This window comes from Artemia franciscana, chromosome 9 (assembly GCF_032884065.1).
Source record: "Artemia franciscana chromosome 9, ASM3288406v1, whole genome shotgun sequence".
Classification (NCBI taxonomy): Eukaryota; Metazoa; Arthropoda; class Branchiopoda; order Anostraca; family Artemiidae; genus Artemia; species Artemia franciscana.
In genome coordinates this window covers 49,527,080-49,553,253 of record NC_088871.1, presented here as the reverse complement: position 1 = coordinate 49,553,253, position 26,174 = coordinate 49,527,080, and the positions used below count along the sequence as shown (strand labels likewise).

At 35.1% G+C, this 26,174-nt stretch overlaps 1 protein-coding gene across 2 annotated transcripts in view; it reads right to left on the bottom strand.

Annotated features, from left to right (window-relative positions):
- The window catches only part of LOC136031516 (uncharacterized), a 335,648-nt gene extending 309,834 nt beyond the window's left edge, over positions 1-25,814 (bottom strand). The window contains exon 1 of one of the 2 annotated variants that reach the window (XM_065711185.1): positions 25,573-25,814. The gene's annotated coding sequence lies outside the window, so the exon portion shown is untranslated. Of the gene's footprint in view, positions 1-19,046; positions 19,125-25,572 lie in introns of those variants that run through there. The other variant, XM_065711186.1, reaches the window with a different exon arrangement.
- Positions 25,815-26,174: the final 360 nt, after the last annotated feature.

Here is a 26,174-nt window from a genome sequence, read left to right as displayed (position 1 = left end):
TTTTGTCTAAACTTCATGGCTCGAAAACTGAAGAGATTGGTACATTCAGATTTCATTTAGGATGAGGGTTTGTCCACTTTCTGAAATCATGTAGGCTACGTGCCCCACAAGTAGCGGAAGTATTCCATGGCGCCAAGTGTTAAATCCATAACACGAAGAGGAGCGGCGCGGTGGAAGTATTTCAAGCGTGGCACAGCAAGTAGTGCTCTAAAATCTACACCAGGTGGTGGAGAACAGGCAAACTTTGATTCTAGCACAACTATTTTCACTGCTAGGAGCAGAGGTGAATTTCCAGCATTTTTATTGGGAGAGGGGGCAAGACGGGTCCATATCCAGATAGTCAAGGGGCATGGGCTATGTAATAAATGTTGGTAATTTTGTCTTATAGCCATCAGGCTCAAGATCTTGCATCCCGAACATGAGACAATAACCGATTTTCATGGTCTTTATGCCTGACAATATTAGCTTCGGCTCGGTGGGAAACTACATTGTAGCTATATTTTAATTAAATATTTAGTTGGTATTTTGGTTAGGTTAGTTTAGGTTACGTATGTAATATAATGCGGTCTGGGTCCCCCTTCCATAATTTTTTGTTGCTGTTGTAGTTTTCATAATTTTTTTGATAAAGTATTATATTTTCATCATATTTCCTTTTATTTCATTAGCATTAACCAAACTTTACTTCTCGACAGAACTTGAGTGTGGCGGCTATAAGACTCAAGTATTTAATTTTTTCTCCCAATTATTGGAGACGGGGAAACTACCCCCTGACCCCTCCAAACGACACCCCTGGCTAGGAGGTCTTTGACACTTCAGAACCAGATGATTAAGCCTGTCGTTATGAAAAGCTTCCATCTCCACTTTTTCCCCACTTGTGATGGTCGTAAACATAATGTGATGACAGATAAGATTTTGTGATGAAAAGATGTATTTATAAATATGAAATATAGAGCCAAAACAATATACAGGGAGCCAACAACTAAAGATTAACTTTTTTTGTTTTAGTGCCTTGTCTTAGACTGTAAGCCTTTGTAAGGCTGTTCCCAGCAATTGGGCTAGAACCTAACCTAAACAAGATTTTTCTTTAAATGTAGGACCTTTCATGTTGAATCACTCCTATCTTACAGGTAGGTATGTACTGGGAAGATGTCGGTGACACTTTCCCAGATCTTTAGTTTGGCCCTGGGTCCTTTTCTGAATTGAATATAAAAAAAAGTTTTTTCAACTGAAAGTAAGGAGCAACGTTAAAAATAAAAACGAAGAGAAATTATTACGTATATGAGGGGGGTCACCCCCTCGTCAATACATCACTCTTTACGCTAAAATTCAAATTTTGTTCCAATTCTTTAAGAATGACCCCTGAATCACAAAGGCCGTTTAATTAGAATGAGTACCTTTTTTAAAATTACTAAAATACTTTAGCGTAAAGAGCGAGGTATTGACGAGGGGGCAAACCCCCTCGTAAACGTAGTAATTTCTGTTCGTTTTATATTTCAATGCTGCTTCTTACTTTCAGTTGGAAAAACTTGTTTTTTTGTTTAATTTCTGATCGTTTTTAAATAATACTGGGAAATATGGCACCTCCTTCATGTAAAATTCTTTTCCCCATTAAAATTCCTCCATCGAAAGGTCCTCCCACGTAATCTTCTCCCCAGACCCCCCCCCACCAGAAAAAATCTCCCCTGAAAACGTTTGTATACTTTTAAGTAACCAATACTATGTGTAAACAATGGGCAAAGTTCATAACTTGTAACCCTTCCCCAGAGGACTTTGGGGGAATAAGTCCTCGTCAAAGTCAAAGTTATTAGATTATTTGACTATGCTGAGCAAAATGGCTATCTCAAAATTTTGATCCGGTGACTTTGGGAAAAACTTAGCGTTGGATGGGATGTAGGTGCCCTCCAATATTTTTGGTCACTTAAAAAGGGAGCTAGAACTTTTAATTTTCATTCGAGTGATCCCTCTCGCAACATTCTAGGAACCCTGGGTCAATACAATAACCCTTAAAAAAAATAATAAAGACGTCTCCGTGATCTTTTTTTCTGGCAAAAAGTAAAAAATTCATATTTTTGCAGATAGGAGCTTAAAACCTCTATAGTAGAGTTTTCTTACACGCCGAATCTGATGGTGTGATTTTCATTAAGATTCTATGACTTTTAGGGGGTGTTTCTCCCTTTTTTCGAAAATAAGGCAAATTTTCTCAGGCTCTTAACTTTTGATGAGTAGGGCTAAACTTTATAAAACTTATATATTGAAAATCAACATAGAAATCCAATTCTTTTGATGTATCTTTTGGTATCAAAATTCCGTTTTTTTAGAGTTTCGGTTACTATTGAGCCTAGTTCAACAATTTCGGGGTTAACGAAAAGCTACTATTAACCATTCAGTACACTGGAGTGGAATCAAGTTGAGCTGAATTCTTCGGAAACCTTCCCGGGATCTAATTTTGGGTTTAGACCCATTCCAGAAATTTCGCTTATTTACCTTAACAATTTTCCAACATAGGGAAAAGCTTCTAAACTATAGATTTATCCCAAGAACTTGACAAAAAGAAAATAATTTGTATATTAAGAGGAAAACATGTAAAGTTAGAGGATAATCTTTAAATGACCTAAAAAATAATTCCATCCACGGTGAGGGCTATGGGCTCTCAAAACGAGCTTTGAGAATGAGCTTATGTTGTTCACCTAGTTATATTTGAGCTATGCGTTCATTTGTTGAGAAGGCGGCGTATTTTTATGCACTCGGAAATATTTTGCAAATTGCTGGGGCCTTGTATATAATATTTCTATTAATGATAGTTACCAGAATAATTTCTATATATCAGAAACGCCGACAAACTCAGGGGAACCAATATCGAGTATACATTGAACATAACGATAAATAAAAGTTCAAATAGGGAACATAAATTACATAATTTCCATTTATTGCACCTTAATTTAATTAATTGCACCATACTTTCCATTAATTGCACCTTAAAGCAATCTTCTTATCAACGATTTGATATGAACTGCATCATTGATATATCAATACCAGATTACCCACCACCGTTTGACAATCTCTATAGTATTTGGCTTATAATGTATTGACGAAGACAATTATACTGCCCCTACTACTAACACCTCACTATAGCACCAATCCACCTGAGGCCAACTGAACTGCGAACGTTCCTCCTTCGTCCCAATCTATACAATTATAATTAATAAAGAATATTTATTTCCGTTTCATAGCATCACATAGCAAAAAGTTGGTCAATTTTTTTAAATTTTAGCCACAGAAAGAAGTAAAAACACACATTAGCAGTAAGTGCTGACCTTTATTGCTTGAAACAAGCATACAAGAGGTTGAAATTTGAAATTATCAGACTTTTTAGGACGAAGGAAATATCCTATGACTAATTATCTGGTTTCGGATGATTGGTTTCTGATAGGCCCCCAGCGACCATAACACGAGACATTTGAATGATATCAAAGTGTTAAGTCTAACTTAAGAGTATAAGTAGTATCTCATGTCATTTTTTGTCACTTGACATATTAAGGATCGGTAATATTCAAAAAGAAATTGCGCATGGCTTTTAAAGCCAAGACAGTGCAAATTAACGAATAATTACTTTTTATTTTACCTTGTATAGTTTAGACTGTAAGGGCGTTCCAAGGAAAGATAGCTAGAATTACCAGCCAGGTCCTGGAACACTTTCACACTGAGAATTTCTTCCGAATGGAGATTCTTATTCGGAGTCTTAGACCTACTTTTTACGCCATCAGGCTGTTTCTGATCGAGCCATCGTTTCCTCGAATCTCTCTGGTCGGTTAAATTGCCTTGTTTCATTATTATTCATTTTTTGTCAGTGAAAACTTCTTATAAAACCAAAACTGCCATTGAAACAAAGGAAACTTGCATGCGCCTTTAGTTACCATTTAGAGATAGAAAAACCAGAGAAAATTTTTAGTTCCCTAAAAAAGAAAAGAAAAAAAGTTTCACATTGCCCACTAAAAACTGCCTTTCTAGTTCTCTCGTCGTTAAAACGTTTCGTCTGGGTCCAAATCCAGAATCAACCCTTAAGTTACAATTGGAACAACTAGGGATACTGCTCATTTCTGATATAAGAAAATTTGTTGTCATTCATGACTAGTAAGTGATGGTTTGCTCCTCTGTCTACCAACAATTTACTCTGAGGGTGAAGATGGTTCAAGTCACAGGCGAGAAACATGGGAAATCCTCAAATTAATGGCATTCCACTTCTACAGAACACTCAAAAGTCTTCCATTTTCGTCTTCATTTACTTCTATCGTTTTCATTTCATTATTTTCTCATCAAGTTTCAAACTTTGATGCCCTCCCTGACATGATCTTTCTTTTGAGGACATTCATGAATATTGCAATTCTTCACTGAAGACGTTCAATAAGATACTCGTCACTCTTAAATTGAGGTGATGATTAGCTAAGGCTAACTCCCAGCTCTAGTCTTATAAAAGCTCTGCACAGCGTAGTGAATACTTTTCTATGTTGGCTAGCAATTGATCTCTTGATAGTTCCACTGATTGGAATACATATGAGTTAATCGTCTCAGTGACACCATAAAATTTCACAATTTTAAAAATAAGAATTCCTTGCCCTGAGACTAGCTCAGAATTTCAAATCCGTCCCCCAAAGCTGTTCCAAAAAACACTCCTTACTAGGTTCATTTCGATCATCTAAGCCATTCTCGAGATAGTATATATAACATATTTTGAAAACTTCCTTACACTTAACGTCTTTTGATTTATCGACCACCACGCATGTCGTCTCAAAAGTTTTGCCTTGGGAAGTTCTGGGCAATTATGGCCTAGCGGGTAATCCCAAATAGTTTCAAGCTGGTTGGACAAACAAGACCAAACATGCCCTCCTTTTCTTCTAAAAACTGTCTTAAACAATGGGTAGGCCTACTTTACATAATTTAGGGCAATTGCCCCCGAGTCTCTGGGAATCATGTCGATCCTGGAGGCAAAGTAATTATACTTTTTGGCGAAAAACCCCGCCTTTCATACGAAGTGCTCGAGAGTAAAGAATAGATTGGGTGGCTCTTGGTTATTTACTATGAAACAATGGTGCGTTTCCTGTGAAATTATGCACACGAAAAAAAAAACTAATTCAAGGTTGCATCCGAATAAAGGGTAAAACCCATTTGAAGTGATAAAAAAGTTTAAAACAGTTCGTGGTAACGAACTGTAGTAAGGAGCGACCCGGCTCAATAGTAACCAAAACTCTAAAAAATGGAATTTTGATACCAATAGCTACATCAAAAGAATCACATTTTAATGCTGGTTTTAAATATATAAGTTTCATCAAGTTTAGTCTTACCCATCAAAAGTTACGAGCCTAAGAAAAATTGCGTTATTTTAGAAAATAGGGGGAAAACACCCCCTAAAAGTCATAGAATCTTAACGAAAATCACACCATCAGATTCAGCGTATCAGAGAACCATACTGTAGAAGTTTCGAGCTCCTATCTACAAAAATGTGGAATTTTGTATTTTTTGCCAGAAGGCAGATCACGGATGCGTGTTTATTTGTTTTTTTTTTGTTTTTTTTTTGTTTTTTTTCCCAAGGGTGATCGTATCGACCCAGTTGTCCTAGAATGTTGCAAGAGGGCTCATTCTAACGGAAATGAAAAGTTCTAGTGCCCTTTTTAAGTGACCAAAAAAATTGGAGGGCACCTAGGCCCCCTCCCGCGCTAATTATTTTCCCAATGTCAATAGATCAAAATTCTGAGATAGCCATTTTATTCAGCGTATTCGAAAAACTTTATAACTATGTCTTTGGGGACGACTTACTCCCCCACAGTCCCCATGGGAGGGGCAACAAGTTACAAACTTTGACCTGTGCTTACACATAGTAATGGTTATTGGGAAGTATACAGGCGTTTTCAGGAGGATTTTTTTGGTTGGGGGAGGGGTTGAGAAGAGGGGGATACGCTGGGGGAACTTTCCATCGAGAATTTGTCATGGGAGAAGAAAATTTCCATGAAGGGAGAGCAGGATTTACTAGCATTATTAAAAAAAAACAATTAAAAAATAAATGTGAAAAGGCTTTTTCAGCTGGAAGTAAGGAACAGCAATAAAACTTAAAACAAACAGAAATTATTACCCATATGAGGGACTCACCTCCTTCTAATACCTCACTCTTTACGATAAAGTATTTTTAGTAATTTCAACTATTTATTCTCCGGCTTTTGTGATTCAGGAGTGCTAATTTATAAGTTACGTAAATCTTTTACCAATAAAAAGAGTCGTAAAAAATTAAAAGTTCTAGTTGCTTTTTTAATTAACCAAAAAATCGGAGGGCAACTAGGCTTCGTCCCCCGCTCTTTTTTTCTCAAAATTATTCGATCAAAATTATGAGAAAGCCATTTAGCCAAAAAAAAATTAAATATTCAAATTTCGTTTTGATTATTCCTCTGCGGAGAACCAAAATCAAAACATGCATTGATTCAAAAACGTTCAGAAATTAAATAAAAAAAAAACAAGTTTTTTTAACTGAAAATAAGGAACGACATTAAAACTTAAAACGCACAGATATTACTTCGTATATGAAAGAGACTGCTTCCTCATCAACACCCCGCTCTTTACGCTAAAGTTTTTTACTGTTTTAAAAAGAAGAATTGAGAGAAAGAGTCAAACTTTAGCGTAAAGAGCGGGGCGTTGATGAGGAAGCAGCCTCTTTCATATACGAAGTAATTTCTGTGCGTTTTAAGTTTTAATGTCGCTCCTTACTTTCAGTTAAAAAAACTTGTTTTTTTTTTTATTTAATTGCAATAAAACACATGTAGAGGTATTTCCTTCAATTTCCAATTTTGTGCACATTGGTTGTCCAGAAGTTAAAATGTGTTCAATTCAAAAGAGCCTATAGAGCCATGACCTCCTCCCCCCTTATTCAAAATTTTCTGAAATTCCTGTCACATTAAATAATGCTCGTCCATTTTGTCGCTTTTCCGAATTTGCCCTGCTCCAGAGATAAGCCCAGGCATACATGTCGGGTTTTGTGCAAGGTTAAATAAAAGATAATAAATATCTAGCAATTTCACAGACGGCACCAATTGATAAGGCAGCAACTATTAATACGCTAGGAAGGACCTAACGTAAAAGCCATTTTTTCAGAGAAAATAGTAGATACCTTTTTAGCCGTCGAAAATCGAACCGAACTATGTAAGACCAGAAAATGCGTAAAAACCAAACTATCAGCTATTTCAGGGGAAAGTATATATATTATATAAAACATTGAAAAAAAATGTAACAAACAAAAAATTATAAATAGAATCCTATCAAATTCACAGATATTCTCAATCAATACAACAGGGCTAATAACCCTAAAAGTTAGGCTGGGATACACTAAACTCAGAACTTATTTGTGTAGAGATTGTAATGAGGACGATCGTAGCGGCTGCATTCTTGGATGAAGCGACCAAATGATGATTATTCTCCATATCATCCACGCTTTCACCGTTTAAAAATTACAAAAAAAGTTCCCATTTGAATAAAAAAAAATGAGCACGCAGAATATACTTACAGTAGACATTAAAGATCACGGAATTATAGTCATTAATGCGTCTTGTATTTCAAGTATTCAGAGGCCATGACCTTTGAAACTTATTACTATTTCGGAGAAAATTGGAATTAAAAGCATACTGGAAGAGATCTATCAATTTATTTTCTCAACAGAAACCTGCACAAGACAAGGTCTGGCCCTCTGATCTAATATTCTGCCTCATTAAGTCAATCATTCAGTGCGTTAAACTATAGTCAAAATTTCTATAGACCGTTTTATGTTTGTAAATTATCTTATCATCCTAAAGAATTAGTAAGAATATATAAACACATTCTTGTATAGGCCAGACTGAGTCATTGTCGAAACAATTGAATTACCTTACGTACTGGATCACAGGTAACTTCTACTTTCATGTCATTTGCAGGGACAGTCAAAATTGAATTTCAGCTTAAGAATAGAGGACATATACCACAACGAAGTGCCATGAAAACAGAAATTTCAGTGCTTAAATTTTTCAATTTTTTGCGTTGGCACCTAGAGTGGGAGGGGGGGGGAGAAAGCATTTCTGAATATTAATTAACAAAAACATGAAATTTAAAAAAAAAAAAATATATATGAAAATAAAATTATGAAAAAATGAATATGAATTTATGTTCAGAATGACTTATGGTAAAATAACCGTCGTTCAAACTATTGTCTCGGATTTCAGGAACATTTCTTCAGCCCTCCTCTAAAAAATCTGCTGGTACCCATGCCTAAATATGAATTCACTTTTCTTTTCAAGGTTATATTCCTATTTTTACGTTTTCAATCCGAAACAATAAGAAGTTTTCATTCCAGCCTTCACTGACTTAATTTTGGCTGTTTCAGAGGCCTAAAATTTAGTAAAAAATTAGAGTTAACGACCTTTAGAACGATAGAAATTAAATCCCCAAGTTAGCTCATACTAACTCTTCTTTTTATAGGAGTAGGTCTGATTAAGTGGCTTATATTTTAAACAATAAACATATTAATCTATATATATATAAAAATAAGTTGTTTCTCTGTGTGTCTGTCTACTGGCGTCATGTTTGTGTGTCGACTGACGTCAAGTTTGTCAACTAACGTATCTATCTATCTTCTATATATATAAAAACTAGCTGTTGGGGTGGCGCTTCGCGCCACCCCAACACCTAGTTGGTGGGGGCGCTTCGCGCCCCCCCCCAAGCCCCCCCGCGCGCGTAAGTCGTTACGCGCCATATTAGTTACGCGCCATTGTAGTTGTGTCCCTATGTCCCACCTGTGAATATAGATATATATATATATATATATATATATATATATATATATATATATATATATATATATATATATATATATATATATATATATATATATATATATATATATATATATATATATGTTTTTAACTACGTAAAACTTGCGAATATACAACATTCTTTGCTGTCCCATTGTCTGTGCATATAAATAGATTGTCAAGTTTACCGACTCTTGAACATGCAACATATAATGGTCCATGGGAAAACAATCCGTATTCAGATCTATACCTCATGATTCTAATGATTGCCCTTGAGCTTTGTTGATGGTGATTGCTAATCGACCATTCCCTGAGTCGCCATCGTCATTTATATATCCCCCTGTGCACCCCGGCGTCCCCTTTGTAGTTATGTCCCTGTGTCCCGGTCGTCATTTATATTCCCTGTGTCCCGGTCGTCATTTGTGTCCCGGTGTTCCAGTCTGTGATTTCTCTTTGAGTGTCCCGGGCGTCATTTATATTCCTTGTGTCCCGGTGTCCCGGTCGTCATTTATATCCCCCTGTGCCCCCCGGCGTCCCCATTGTAGTTGTGTCCCTGTGTCCCGGTCGTCATTTATATTCCCTGTGTCCCGGTCGTCATTTGTATCCCGGTGTCCCGGTCTGTATATACATTCCTTTTTTAGTTTTGTTTTTCTCCTTTATTTTTTTCCTTTTTTCTTTTTTTTCTTTTTTAGTTTATTTAGATTTTTAGATTTTTTAGTTTTTTTTATTAGTTTTTTTGTAGTTTTTACCATTTTTTTAGTTTTTTTAGTTTTTTTTTTTTACTTATGTCCTGGTCGTCATTTATACTCCCTGTGTCCCGGTCGTCATTTGTGTCTCGGTGCTTTGTTGATTGCTAATTTATATTATATTTATATTTATATTTTTTATATTTATTAATATTTTTTTAGTTTTCTTTTTCTCTTATTTTTCAGTTTTTTCCTTTTTTTTAGTTTTTTCTTTTTTAGTTTTTAGTTTTTTTTTGTTTTTTACCTTTTTTTAGTTTTTTTAGTTTTTTTAGTTTTTTAGCTTTTTTAGTTTTTTTATTAGTTTTTAGTTTTTTTTTAGTTTTTGCCTTTTTTTAGTTTTTTCAGTTTTTTTAGTTTTTAGTTTTTTACCTTTTTTTAGTTTTTTTAGTTTTTTAGCTTTTTTATTTTTTTTTCTTTTTAGTTTTTTTTGTAGTTTTTACCTTTTTTAGTTTTTTTTCTTCTTTTGTATTAGTGTGAAATAATTCAGACGTCATATGCGGACAAACACGACGTCACTCGACAGACAGACAGACAGACATAACCCACAAACAACTTATTTTTATATATATTTATTCATATTTTTTTAGTTTTCTTTTTCTCTTTTATTTTTCAGTTTTTTCCTTTTTTTTAGTTTTTTTCTTTTTTAGTTTTTAGTTTTTTTTAGTTTTTTACCTTTTTTTAGTTTTTTTTAGTTTTTTTAGTTTTTTAGCTTTTTTAGTTTTTTTATTAGTTTTTATTTTTTTTGTAGTTTTTGCCTTTTTTTATTTTTTTCAGTTTTTTTTTAGTTATTAGATTTTTACCTTTTTTAGTTTTTTTTAGTTTTTTAACTTTTTTAGTTTTTTTTTCTTTTTAGTTTTTTTTGTAGTTTTTACCTTTTTTAGTTTTTTTCTTCTTTTGTATTAGTGTGAAATAATTCAGACGTCATATGCGGACAAACATGACGTCACCTGATCCACAGATCCACACACAGACAACTTTTTTTTTTTTTTAGTTTTTTAGCTTTTTTAGTTTTTTTATTAGTTTTTATTTTCTTTGTAGTTTTTGCCTTTTTTTATTTTTTTCAGTTTTTTTTTAGTTATTAGATTTTTACCTTTTTTTAGTTTTTTTTAGTTTTTTAGCTTTTTTAGTTTTTTTTTCTTTTTAGTTTTTTTTTTGTAGTTTTTACCTTTTTTAGTTTTTTTCTTCTTTTGTATTAGTGTGAAATAATTCAGACGTCATATGCGGACAAACATGACGTCACCTGATCCACAGATCCACACACAGACAACTTATTTTTATATATAAAAATAAGTTGTCTGTGTGTGGGTCTGTCGACTGACGTCATGTTTGATTGTCGACTGACGTCATGTTTGTCAACTGACGTCATTATAAGGATTGAGCTGTATGTCGTCATGAAGTTGTTTGTTGTCTGACGTCATGTTTGTCGACTGACGAAATTACAGACCGGGACACCAGGACACAAATGACGACCGGGACCCAGGGAATATAAATGACGACCGGGACACTCAAAGAGAAATTACAGACCGGGACACAGGGACACAACTACAACGGGGACGCCGGGGGGGCACAGGGGGATATATAAATGACGACGGGGACACATGGAATGTTCGATTAGCAATCACCCCCAACAAAGCTCAAGGGCAATCATTAGAATCATGAGGTATAATAACTAAAAAAACTAAAAAAAGGTAAAAAACTAAAAACTAAAAAAAAGACCAAAAATGAATGTATATTCAGAACGGGACACCGGGACACAAATGACGACCAGGACACAGGGAATATAAATGACGACCGGGACACTCAAAGAGAAATTACAGACTGGGACACCGGGACACAAATGACGACCGGGACACAGGGAATATAAATGACGACCGGGACGCAGGGACACAACTACAACGGGGACGCTGGGGGGCACAGGGGGGTATATAAATGACGACGGTGACACAGGGAATGTTCGATTAGCAATCACCATCAACAAAGCTCAAGGGCAATCATTAGAATCATGAGGTAAAGAACTGAATACGGATTGTTTTTCCTGTGGACAATTATATGTTGCATGTTCAAGAGTTTGGTAAATGACGACTTATACTTATTGACGACATGACTGCCTGTCCATGGATTATTCTTTATGGTTGATTGTGTGTGGCTATGCTGTTTTACCTATGTGATTGTATGGATGAGTAGGGTTAAGGCCTCATTCAAGTGCTGGTCTATATTAATCACTAATTTAGGAAAACAGTCTTCCTTTTCTCCTTCTGTCTCTTTTTTTTTTTTTTTTTTTTTTTTTTTTGTGTGTGTGTTTGTGCTGTAGTATTGGTGATTTCTCTTTTCATGATATATATATATATATATATATATATATATATATATATATATATATATATATATATATATATATATATATATATATATATATATATATATATATATATATATATATATATATACATATATATATATTCACAGGTGGGACACAGGGACACAACTACAATGGCGCGTAACTAATATGGCGCGTAACGACTTACGCGCGTGGGGGGGCTTGGGGGGGCACGAAGCGCCCCCATCAACTAGGTGTAGGGGTGGCACGAAGCGCCACCCTAACAGCTAGTCTACATATACAAAAATAAGTTGTCTGTGTGTCTGTCGAGTGACGTCACTGTCCGCATATGACGTCTGAATTATTTCATCACATACCAATTCAAAAACGAATGTATTCAAGCCGAAGCAGCTCAGTTATATAACTACCTGTGTTGGCGCAGTAGGTTTGACCTTAGCGTGGTAATACGGGACCCAGAGATCGAACCATGTTGCAGGAATGCACTACAGGGCCGACGCAGGGAACTCAGTAGTCAAGAAGCGTCGTTAATCCGATACAAATACAAATACACAGCTCAGTTGGTAAAGCGTTATGTTACAGGTCCGAGAGGTTCCAGGTTCGAACCTTGGCTTTAGCATTAATACAAAAGAAGAAAAAAAAACTAAAAAAGATAAAAACTACAAAAAAAACTAAAAAGAAAATACTAAAAAAAAACTAAAAAAGCTAAAAAACTGAAAAAAAACTAAAAAAAGGTAAAAAACTAAAAACTAAAAAAGTAAAAAACAACTAAAAAAAACTAAAAAAAGGTAAAAACTACAAAAAAACTAAAAAGAAAAAAAAGCTAAAAACTAATAAAAAACTAAAAAAACGAAAAAAACGAAAAACTGAAAAAGAAAAAAAAACTAAAAAAAGGATAAAAACTGACAAATAACGGAGAAAAAGAAAACTGAAAAAAACTAAAAATAAAAATAAAAAAACTAAAAAAGGTAAATGTATTCAAGCCGAAGTAGCTGAGTTGGTAAAGCGTTATGTTCCAGGTTCTAGGTCCGAGAGGTTCCAGGTTCGAACCTTGGCTTTAGCATTAATACAAAAGAAGAAAAAAAACTAAAAAAAAAAAAAACTAAAAAAACTAAAAAACAGGTAAAAACTACTAAAAAAACTAAAAAAGCTAAAAAACTAAAAAAAAACTAAAAAAAGGTAAAAAACTAAAAACTGAAAAAGAAAAAAAAAGAAAAAAGGAAAAAACTAAAAAATAAAGGAGAAAAAGAAAACTAAAAAAAAATAAAAAATAAAAAAAGGTAAAAACTACAAAAAAAAAACTAAAAAGAAAAAAGAAAAAAACTAAAAAGCTAAAAAATAGGTAAAAACCAAAAAAAAAACTAAAAAGAAAAAAAGGAAAAAAACTAAAAATTTATTTCATCATATACCAATTCCAAACGAATGTATATAGGCTACAGACCGGGACACAAGGAATATAAATGACGACCGGAACACTCAAAGAGAAATTACAGACTGGGACATAGGGACACAAATGACGACTGGGACGTGTGTGTTGACTGACGTCATGTTTGTGTGTCGACTGACGTCATGTTTGTCGACTATAAATGACGACTGGGACACAGGGACACAACTACAACGGGGACGCCGGGGGCACAGGGGGATATATAAATGACGATGGGGACACAGGGAATGTTTGATTAGCAATCACCATCAACAAAGCTCAAGGGCAATCATTAGAAAAATGAGGTATAGATCACAGGGACACAACTACAATGGCGCGTAACTAATATGGCGCGTAACGACTTTCTGGTCTCGCCAAGGTATTTCTGTGTCTTTATTCAACACTGCAATATATTCTTTGCTGTCTCCACTGTCTGTAAACAGGCATCATGCGAAAAAGTAGCAATTTAGTGATAATTACAGTGAGCTTGGGAGTTAAGACCAAAACACAGTAGAGCTAACATTGCAGCAGCAAAGTTAACATTGCTATGGATGTTCATTTTTTCCAGAAACTGATATTCATAACATTCGATAACAGAAAATTTTACCTTACTTCCTCAATATTGGAAAAATAATTTTCCAACAGCTCATGTATGGAGCCTCAAAAGGAGCCGTCGGAAGTCTATAGTCCAGTTATCACTCAGAATGAACGGTAATTTTACTTAATACAACCTAATACTTTTTTTTTCAAAACCTGTCTTGCTCATGGCCCCTTCTAAACTTTACACTATAATATTAAAAGACTTGAACAATTCGATTTCTCGTTCAACATTGCTTCCAAAAATATTGATCTTTATTGTGACAATGGCATACTTACCCCCCTCTCGATAGTTAGGTATTCTCCCGACCCCACTCAAGAAGTTTGATCTGTATGATCTGAGAAAACCGTTTCGTCTGTCTGCTGTAGGTAGTAGTAACTAAGTCGATTGAGAAAAACTATGATGTAGGTATGTTTTTATTAAATCTTCTATATATATAAAAATAAGTTGTCTGTCTGTGTGTCTGTCTGTGGATCAGGTGACGTCATGTTTCTGTGTTGACTGACGTCATGAAATTAGTTGTCGTCATTTTTGCTTTGACGGTGACGTCATTCAAGATATTTAAGACATATGTTCACGTAGAAATCTATTAATGTTTAAGTTTACAATGACTGATGAACTTACCATGGCAAAAGCCGATTAAGATGCTCAAAGAGTCTATGCCAAAAAACTTGCTGCTGATAGAGAAAGTCAGAAAAGAAAGCGTGCCGAGGAATCAAAAGAACAGCAAGGAAACAGGCTTGAGGCTGATAGAGAAAGAAAGAACAGAAAGCGTTCCGAGGAATCAAAAGAACAGCAAGGAAACAGGCTTGAGGCTGATAGAGAAAGAAAGAACAGAAAGCGTGCCGAGGAATCAAAAGAACAGCAAGGAAACAGGCTTGAGGCTGATAGAGAAAAAAAGAACAGAAAGCGTGCCGAGGAACTACCAGAGTAACGCGGAAGCAGACTTGCTGCTAAAAGAGAAAGTGAAAAAAGAAGGCGTGCCGAGGAATTACAAGAACAGCAAGAAATCAGGCTTGCTGCTGATAGAGAAAGTAAGAAAAGAAAGCGTGCCGAGGAATCACAAGAACAGCAAGAAATCAGGCTTGCTGCTGATAGAGAAAGTAAGAAAAGAAAGCGTGCCAAGGAATCAGAGCAACCTGAAAGTTATCGCCTGGCATTCAGGTACAACCCAGTCGATGATTATAGCTTGAGTAGATGTGTTCAAATCGGGACAATGTCTAAAATTTGTCCCTATTGCAAGGCCTTGAAATTCAATGGTGAAACAATGGGAATGTGTTGCGCCTCAGGAAAAGTTAAACTTCCTCTATTGGCTGCACCACCAGAGCCATTGAAGACGAATGAATGCTTGCCTGAAAAATTCTAATTTATGGGCACACGTAAAAATATTAAAATTAACTACAAATATGCGTGTCCGATTGCAAAACGATGACTCTGGTCCCACCAAAGCTTTGCAATGGCACTCGACTTGCCGTAAAAAAAAACAATGGAAAACCTAATAGAGGCCACAATCTTGACAGGGCCTTTTGAGGGTGAGGCTGTTCTTATTCCTCGCATTCCCATGATTCCAACGGATCTGCCTTTTCAATTTAAAAGATTGCAATTCCCAATTCGATTAGCATTTGCAATCACCATTAATAAAGCTCAAGGTCAATCATTAGAAAAATGTGGTATAGATCTTAATACTGATTGTTTTTCCCATGGACAATTGTACGTTGCATGTTCGAGGGTCGGTAAACCTGACAATCTATTTATATGCAGCGACAATTGGACAGCGAAGAATGTTGTATATTCGCAAGTTTTACGCAGTTAATTTGTATTGTATCTATCTATCTATCTATCTATATAAAAACGAGTTGTGTATATGCATGTTTGTTTGTTTGTAAAAAGAGCTTTTGCATATGATGTCATTATAAGTACATAAGGCTTTGTATATGCAGAGACAATGGGAAAGCCAAGAATGTTGTATATTCGCAATTTTTACGTAGTTTAACTCCTGCAGACGAAATGAATGCTTGCCTAAAAAATTCTAATTTATGGGCACACGTAAAAATATTAAAATTAACTACAAATATGCGTGTCCGATTGCAAAACGATGACTCTGGTCAAACAGAAGACTCAATTTCAGGACGTATACAACTACCTGCTGATTTCTGTAATTTAGTGACGTCCAAAAATGAATTGATTGAAAAAGTATTTCCGAATATTCTAAAAAATTATAAAAATAATAAATGGCTAAGTGAAAGAGCGATTCTCGCACCCAAAAATATAGACGTCCACGAAATCAACAATATTGTTTTGACCAAGATTCGAGACCAGGCAGTCCTTTACAAGTCAGTCGACACAGTTTTGGAACCAAATGAAGCGGTTAATTATCCATCTGAATTTTTAAATTCCATAGATCCTTCAGGGTTTCCACCACACGTGCTACAACTAAAAATAGGCGTACCAATAGTACTTTTAAGAAATATCAACCCACCAAAGCTTTGCAATGGCACGCGACTTGCCGTAAAAAAAAACAATGGAAAACCTAATAGAGGCCACAATCTTCATAGGGCCTTATGAGGGTGAGGCTGTTCTTATTCCTCGCATTCCCATGATTCCAACGGATCTGCTTTTTCAATTTAAAAGATTGCAATTCCCAATTCGATTAGTATTTGCAATCACCATTAACAAAGCTCAAGGTCAATCATTAGAAAAATGTGGTATAGATCTTAATACTGATTGTTTTTCCCATGGACAATTGTACGTTGCATGTTCAAGGGTCGGTAAACCTGACAATGTATTTATATGCAGCGACAATTGGACAGCGAAGAATGTTGTATATTCGCAAGTTTTACGCAGTTAATTTGTATTGTATCTATCTATCTATCTATCTATATAAAAACGAGTTGTGTGGATGCATGTTTGTTTGTTTGTAAAAAGAGCGTTTGCATATGACGTCATTATTAGTACATACGGCTTTGTATATGCACAGACAATGGGAAAGCCAAGAATGTTGTTTATTCGCAATTTTTACGTAGTTTGAAACACATATATAAATCTATCTATATTCACAGGTGGGACACAGGGACACAACTACAATGGCGCATAACTAATATGGCACGTAACGACTTACGCGCGCGAGGGGGGGGGGCTTGGGGGGCGCGAAGCGCCCCACCAACTAGGTGTTGGGGTGGCGCGAAGCGCCACCCCAACAGCTAGTATTTAATATATAGAGGTAATTAGGTTAGGTTACATATTATGGTTGCAGCTGTGAGTTCCAACCTAATAAAGAGCGAAAAACAGCCCATAGTAAACAAAAGTTAAAATCGCGTTTTGAAAACAATGCCTAGTGAAGAAAAGAATCGCCACCTGACACTGATTCCGGAATGGTAATTATTATTTCGGTTTGTCTTAAAAGTAAAAGTTTATTACGAAAAGAAATTTACGGTGATTTCGAAAAAAGCCTGAAACTCCTCGAAAATGGCGTCATATCAAAATGGAAAGTGTACCATTGGGCCTTGAACAGGGAAAATACAGTCCCATTTCTTGAACAGCAAGGAAAATCACTTTTTTGCATCGGTAAAACTGATCAGTCTCCTGTTTTGTTTTTTTGTTGTTTTTTTCTTTCCCTTTTTTCAGGCCTAGCGGGTTACCAGAACATCACAGAGAGATGTTTAATGGCCCATTCAAAAGCTGCTTCTCATATCTACGTGCTTTTTATAGAATCCTCCATCTGAAAGCGCCATGTGGCACTAATCTCTAAAAACTTTAATTTCTGAAGACGTGGCACTAGCAGGCTACAAGAACCTCGTACACAGATTTCTTATAGCTCATATAAAAGGTATTGCTCATATCTATATTCTTCCTATAAATTCCACCATCTGCAAGTTCCAAATGGCACTAAAAATGACACTTTTGGTGCCGTTTCTCAAGTGGACCGGGGCTATAGGGCTAGCAGAAATTTTAAAAGTTATGTTTAATAAGTCATTTGAAAGCTATTGTTTATATCAACGGTTTTTATTTTTTTTTTTTCAATTCTACCATTCGTATTTGCGATATAGCACTGAAAACAGCACTTTTGTGCCACTTCTTAAGTGGAAAAGCTCTGAAGCACAAAACAGGTACTACTATAATAGATATGTTCCAGAATCCTTAACTGGAGATTTACAAGAGCCCCTCCCGTAGACTCCCCCAGCTCCCTTAGAAAGTTCCATAAATCGTCTGCTCATCAGTAAGCTACTGAAATAATAGCAGGCTACCACACCATCTTAGATGGATATTTAATGGCTCAATTAAAAGCTATTGCTTATATTTACTAGATTTTTAAAAGTTCTACCATCTATTAGATTTCATAGATTTCGATGTTAACTAGATTCTGGTGAGAATTTGCAATGAAATCTTAGTCATGGTTAAAGCATACATCATAGAGAGATGCTAAAGAGCTCATTCAAAAGCTATTTCTCATATGTACATGGTTTATATAAATTCCGCCATCTGCAAGTGCCACATGGAACAAAAAAAGGCATTTTTATGCCGTTTCTTAAGGATTGAGGCTAGTGGGCTACCAGAACGTCTTAGATAGATTTTTGTTAGCTCATATTAAAAACATTGCTCATACCTACGTTCTTCCTGTAAATTCCACTTTCTGCAAATTTCAAATGGCACTAAAAACGGTGCTTTTAGTCCCATGTCTCAAATGGAAAAGCTAGGGCTAGTGGGCTACCAGAGCCTTTTAGAATGATGTTTAATGGCTCACTTGAAAACTTTTGTTCATATCTCTACATGCTTTTTATTAGTTATACCATTCGTAAGTGAGATATAGCATTGACGATAACACTTTTGGTGCCACTCCTTAAGTGAAGAAATCTTGGAAGGATTAAGTGGTATCGTTGTAATAATCAAGGTCCAAAATCCTTAACTGGAGGTTTGCAAGAGCACCTCCTGTATGTTCCTCCAGGCCCCCTTAATAAGCTAAGCAATAAATAACGACGAAGACCATACTGCCTTTCCATCACAAACACCAAAAACAAGAAGAACAATAGGGAATTTTTTAAGACAGTGGGAAACATATTAGAATGAATATTTCGGCCCTATGTCCAAGATCCGTCCTCAGCAATACAAATAAGAAAAAAAAACTTACAAGAGGATAAAATCAATAAAACTAAAATGAACAGTTTTTCAAAACACTCCCAGCATCCTTAACTCAGCGAAGGTCAACCAGGACTGATAAATAAATTGCTATGAAACGAGGCAATTCATTGAAATGAAAGAAAATGATTTAAAAAACAGGTTTTTAATGCCAGCCTAGTTTTTTTCGCTGCTGATCTTATAGGTTTATTTGTGACTGGCTCTGTGTTAATATCTATTGGTTTTTTTTAAATATTTCGTAAGGTCATTTTTAATTAAGTTTGTGTATAAAGCATTCAGTGAATATTTTCTTAAGGAAATATTATTATTAATCTTAAGTCTGACTTCAATTGCTTCTCGAACTACTTGATTTATGCCTAGATCATTGCTAATAATGGCGGATTCTTCAAAAAGTATTTTGTGGCTAGGATTTTCGAAAACATGGCTGCTTAAAGCAGATCAAAAGAAACAGAAGTAATATTAGAATTCAGAGCTTTGGTGATATCATCTTTATGTTGTTGTAGGCGTTTCTCGAAATTCTAGTGGATTCTCCCTACATAGAATTTGCCGCAGTCGCATAGTATTTGACAGAAACCTCTTTGGCGAGTAACAATTTAGAAGTTTATGATTTTAAAGTTATTGGTAAATACAACATACAGATTATTTTGTGTGCATACTTTTGTAAGATTTCTAGTGATTTGTGGGATATATGGGAGGTACATTATGTTTTGGGGCTTATCGATATTCTCACATGGTAAATTATCGTTGATTTTATGGGAGTGTCTTTTCACTCTACGGTTAATTGTATTATTAATAAATTAAACAAAAAAAAAACAAGTTTTTTTTTAATGAAAGTAAGGAGCGACATTAAAACTTAAAACGAACAGAAATTACTCCGTATATGAAAGGGGCTTTTCCTCCTCAACGCCCCGCTCTTTACGCTAAAGTTTGGCTCTTTCTCTTAACTCTACTTTTTAAAACAGTAAAAAACTTTAGCTTAAAGAGCGGGGCGTTGAGGAGGAAAAGCCCCTTTCATATACGGAGTAATTTCTGTTCGTTTTAAGTTTTAATGTCGCTCCATAATTTCATTTAAAAAACTTTTTTTGTTTAATTTCTGGACGTTTTCGAATTAATGCATGTTTTGATCTTGGCTCTCAGCACATAAGTAATTAAAACGAAATTTGCATATTAATTTTTTTTGGCTAAATGGCTTTTTCATAGTTTTAATCGGAAGATTTTGAGAAAAAAGCAGCGAGGGAGGAGGCCTAGTTGTCCTCCAATTTTTTTATTACTTAAAAAGGCATTAACTTTAATTTTTTTTTTACGAACATTTTCATAAGTAAAAAATATACGTAACTTACGAATTAACTTACGTACCGAACTTCTGTATTCGCATGTTTTTATTGCGTATATGAGGGGGCTCACCCCTCGTAGATACCTCGCTCTTTACACTAAAGCTTAAATTTTGTCTCAATTCCTTAAGAATGACCCCTGAATCACAAAGGCCGTAGAATAAGCAGTTGTAATTACTAAAAAATACTTTAGCGTAAAGAGCGAGGTATTACGAGGAGGTAAACCCTCATATGCGTTATAATGTCTGTTCGTTTTCAGTTTTAATGCTGCTCCTCACTTTCAGTAGAAAAAACTTTTCATATTTATTTTTTCACTGTCTTTTTAAATAATGCTAGAAAATCCTGCGCCCCCTCCATTGAAAGTCTCTTCCCCCATGAGAAGTTCCTCCATGGAAAGATCCTCCCACGCAACCCCTCCCCTCAAATCCCCCCAAACCAAAAATTCCCCTGAAAAGGTCTGTACACTTCCCAGTAACCATTACAATATGTAAACACAGGTCAAAGTTTGTAACTTGCAGCCCCTCCCACGGGGACTGCGGGGGAGTAAGTCGTTCCCAAAGACATAGTTATTAGATTTTTCGACTATGGTAAATAAAATGGCTATCTCAGAATTTTTATCCGGTGACTTTGGGGAAAAATGAGCGTGGGAGGGGGCCTAGGTGCCCTCCAATTTTTTTGGTCACTTTAAAAGGGCACTAGAACTTTTAATTTCCGTTAGAATGAGCCCTTTCGCGACATTCTAGGACCACTGAGTCGATACGATCACCCCTGGGAAAAAAAAATAAATAAATAAATAAACACGTATCCGTGATTTGTCTTCTGGCAAAAAATGCAAAATTCCACATTTTTATAGATAGGGGCTTGAAACTTCTACTGTAGGGTTCTCTGACACGCTGAATCTGATGGTGTGATTTTCGTTAAGATAGTATGACTTTTAGGGGTTGTTTCCCCTATTTTCTAAAATGAGGCAAATTTTCTAAAATGAGGCAAATTTTCTCAGGCTCGTAACTTTTGATGGGTGAGACTAATCTTGATGAAACTTATATATTTAAAATCAGCATTAAAATGCGATTCCTTTGATGTAACTATTGGTTAGAGTTTCGGTTACTATTGAGCCGGGTCGCTCCTTACTACAGTTCGTTACCACGAACTGTTTGATAAAAGAGGATACCCATTTCCAAAAAGTATGTCCCTGATAAAGTCTAGTTCAGATGTGATGTAGGAATCTGAACAAATGTTCAGGGCACGATCTACGAGAGATTTTATCTCTCGGGGGAGGTCAATTTTACTATCCATAAGTGCCATATAGGACTAAAAACGGCACTTTCGGTGCCACTTCTTAAGAGTTTGGAAGCACAAAACAGTACCATTGCAATAACTATAGTCTAAAGCCCTTAACTGGAGGTTTATAAAAACCCCTCACATAAATTCCCCCCCAGACCCTCTTAGTATTTTCCAAAATCGCCTACTCATCTTAAAGTAAAATTTTATTGCAAAAACCAATTAACTAAGACTAAAAACTTATCAGCTAAAAATCGATCAAAAATTAAGCATGAACGATTAATAGTTTTGAATTGAATCTTCAAACTTCACTCTGCGATGAAGCCTGTGTTCTAGCTTTAACGGTGATAATTGAGGGAAAGGGTCCTTGCCTCTTAGTTTTTTGCTCCTTCCTAGGTTTTGAAAAACACCTTTTTTGGTCATTCCATTTGAAAAAAAAATGGGGAAACAACCGAAAGTTCACTTTGGGGGAATGTGCTATCAATTCAAATTTATAAAACTGCGATTATATATAAATATAAGCTTTTAAATGAACCCTTAAACAGCTCTATTTTCTGCTATTCAGTAGGTGATTTATAAAGCCCTGTCTTCATCATGGCTTTTTCCAGGCGAAGTCGGCCGAGTAAAAACAGTTTTTTGTTCATCGAAAAACAAACGTTCCTGAAAAACATGTATTGTTTTGTGAAGTATGGATAATGAACATTATGTTATAGACTGAAAGTTTTTCATAACTGTGAAGGTTGTCTGCAGTATTTTCTAGAGGTGTCTTATCTCCCCTAGATCGATGATAATTAGAAATTATATTAAAAATAATTTTTAACTAAAACTAAGGAGTGACATTAAAACTTAAAACGAACATACATTATTCCGTATAAATAAAAAAGGTTATGGCAGCGTTGTTTCTACACTAAATTTTAATCAAAAACGGACAAAATTAATTTTAAAAAACAAATTTTTCCGAGGGAAGTAAAGAGCGAAATTGAAACTTAAACAGACAAAAATTATTACTTCACCGCCTATCTAATATATATAACTAAAATTGGCATAAATAAACCAACTAATTATGTTTCCCTGTGTTTCTAGAATTATAGAAAACTAGCGCTTTACAGAAAACACAAAAGTGAAGCATAAAATAAAGGAAGAATATTGATTTGGGAGTCAAAAGTAAGTATGTAGCCTAACCAAAAATAGACCAATCTATAAGGCTTTTCATAGCCTTACACTATCAGTAACTTTCAGTACATAATTAAAATTATTTTAAAACGTAAGCGTAAAATTAAATATTGCTTTAATAATCGCAAAGCAATTGAACAGCATACAGAAATATTGGATTGATTTATAAGGTAGTATTTTAATCTCGCCAACTATAATATCAATAGTGAGTAAAATACAATCTTAAATTATAACAAACATGCTTTAGTATTACTTGAAATAAACTTCAAACAAGAGATAATATGAATTCTAAAAATTCGGTTATTTCTCTCTATACAACAGTGAATTTCACACTATAAATAATACTATGACACAAATTCTAAAGCTAGTCTATAATCCTAATACTATCAAGATTGCTTTACCTCGAACTTGTCTACAAACTAATCATGACATATCCTTTTCAGAACCAAAACAAGAGCCAGTCATTGAACTAAACCATCGCGCAAAAATGATGCCAAATTAAACGAAAAAAATAAAGCAAAAATTTCAAAATGAATTGTTGCTTTATCAAACAGTTCGTAGTAACGAACTGTAGTAAGGAGCGACCCGGCTCAATAGTAATCGAAACTCTAAAAAATGGAATTTTGATACCAATAGTTACATAAAAAAATCGCATTTTAATGCTAATTTTAAATATATAAGTTTCACCAAGATTAGTCTTACCCATCAAAAGTTAAGAGCCTGAGAAAAGTTGCCTCATTTTAGTAAATAGGGGGAAACACCCCCTAAAAGTCATACAATCTTAAAGTAAATCACACCATCAGATTCAGCGTGTCAGAGAACCATATTGTGGAAGTTTCAAGATCCTATCTACAAATCACGGATGCGTGTTTTTTTCCCAGGGGTGATCATATCGACCAGATGGTCCTAGAATGTCGCGAGAGGGCTCATTTTAACGGAAATTAAAAGTTCTAGTGTCATTTTTCAGTGACCAAAAAAATTGGAGGGCACCTAGGCCCCCTCACACACTCATTTTCCCCCCAAAATCACCGGACCAAAATTCTGAGATAGCCATTTTATTCACCATAGTCGAAAAACCTAATAACTATGTCTTTGGGGACGACTTACTCCCCCGCAGTCCCCGTGGGAGGGTTTGCAAGTTACAAACTTTGACCTGTGTTTACAGATAGTAATGGTTACTGGGAAGTGTACAGACGTTTTCAGGGGGATATTTTTGATTTTGGAGGGAGAGTTGAGAGGGGGGCTTACGTGGGAGGATCTTTCCATGGAGGAACTTCTCATGGGGGAAGAGACTTTCAATGAAGGAGGCGCAGGATTTTCTTGCATTATTTTAAAAAAAACAATGAAAAAATAAATACGAAAAGTTTTTTCTACTGAAAGTGAGGAGCAGCATTAAAACTTAAAACGAGTAGAAATTGTTACGCATATAAGGGGTTTACCTCCTTGTAATACCTAGCTCTTTACGCTAAAGTATTTTTAGTAATTTCAACTGTTTATTCTACGGCCTTTGTGATCCAGGGGTCATTCTTAAGGAATTGGGACAAAATTTAAGCTTTAGTGTAAAGAGTGAGGTATAGACGAGGGGTAAATCCCCTTAAATACGCAATAAAAACATACGAATATAGAAGTTCGTTACGTAAGTTAATTCATAAGTTAATTATAAGTTGCCTTTTTAAGTAATCAAAAAATTGGAGGGCAACTAGGATTCCTCCCTCGCCCCTTTTTTCACTAAATCTTCCGATTAAAACTATGAGAAAGCTTTTTTACTGTGTAAGAAGTTTTTTACTGTTTTAAAAAGTAGAGTTAAGAGAAAGAGTCAAACTTAAGCGTAAAGAGTGGGGCGTTGAGGAGGAAAAGCCCCTTTCATATACGGAGTAATTTCTGTTCGTTTTAAGTTTTAATGTCGCTCTTTATTTTCATTTAAAAAAACTAGTTTTTTTTATTTAATCATAAAAGGGATTGATCCTAAAAAGGATTGATAATATTTTTATTCTGTAAAGTGTCCTTAATTGGTTTGCTTTTACTCTACCAAAACTCCTGTATTATATTGTGTTTTCAGTAAAGCACTAGTTTTCTATAATCCCTGAAACATAGGGTAACATACCTAGTTGGTTTACTTGTACTAGTTTTATTGATACATATTAGATAGGCTGTGAAGTAATAATTTTTGCCCGTTTTAAGTTTCATCTTCGCTCTTTACTTCCCTCGGAAAAACTTAATTTTTTTTTAAATTAATTTAATGTGTTCTGCGAGGCCTACTTTCTAAAATTCTCTGTTGTAGTTTCCCTCATATTTTGGTATGTTTCATTAGGATTACCCTAACTTCACTTTTTGGGTGGGGTCGGGATAATACGTGAGTACCCCCCTCCCTAATGGGGCGAGATACTGTCCTAGATTATGGACAAAACTTTCTGATTCTGTTGGTTTGCATTATATTTTGCACTTATTTCTAAATGTAGGTTCATAATCCAAATCAAGACAATTTGAGAAAAATTCTATATAGCCTAGAGCTATATCTACCCTCATAAGGAAGGGGCTGGGATGCAATTGTCACAGGAGCGATCGTAATATTAGTGAACAGTGCTGAAGGGGGATTCGAATGTTGCTATCCTTTTGTTATAGTAGTGTTAATTTAGAAGAGGCCATGTACAAGACTGTTGGTCTTGTGTTTAGTATTTAGCTTTGACCCCCCCCCCTCCTAGGAGACTCTACACGTCAAAACTCTAACATTACCTTTATCATTCAATGACTGCTCATAAAAGAAAAATCCCATATCCTTCTTTCGACACTTGTTTTCGAAAAGAGTTTCATTCAGAATGCAAACAGTTTGATCCCTCGCGCAGCTGCGATATAAACACTATGAAAAATCAGTGAGGAAAAACAGGGGGCGTTATCCTTTATCTCTTCCAAAATGCTTTTATTCTTTGTAGGAAAGATTTGTTCAAATACCGCTTGCGAACAAAAAAAAAAAAAAAAAAAAAAAAAAAAAAAAAAAAAAACAATTGGAGATAAGAAAGAATTCACAATAAAATCGAACAGCTGGGGTGCAATTCCTAGACTGTTCAAATTCAAAACAGATTATCTATGTTTTCCACAGTATCGAAATAAATTTGCCAAACAAGGTTAGCAACATAATATCTGTCTCAACTTAAGAATGCGGATATAGAAATATTGCACTTTTCTATTTGGGTCAAAGTCAATCAAGAGGTAAAAGTCTCATTTTTTGGGGCGTAGCACCCAAATCTATCAGGTCTTATACTGAATTTTCGTGATATCTTTATGCCCTAACGGTAAAGCCAATGAGGATATATAGGAACAAATAGTTCGAGTCTAGT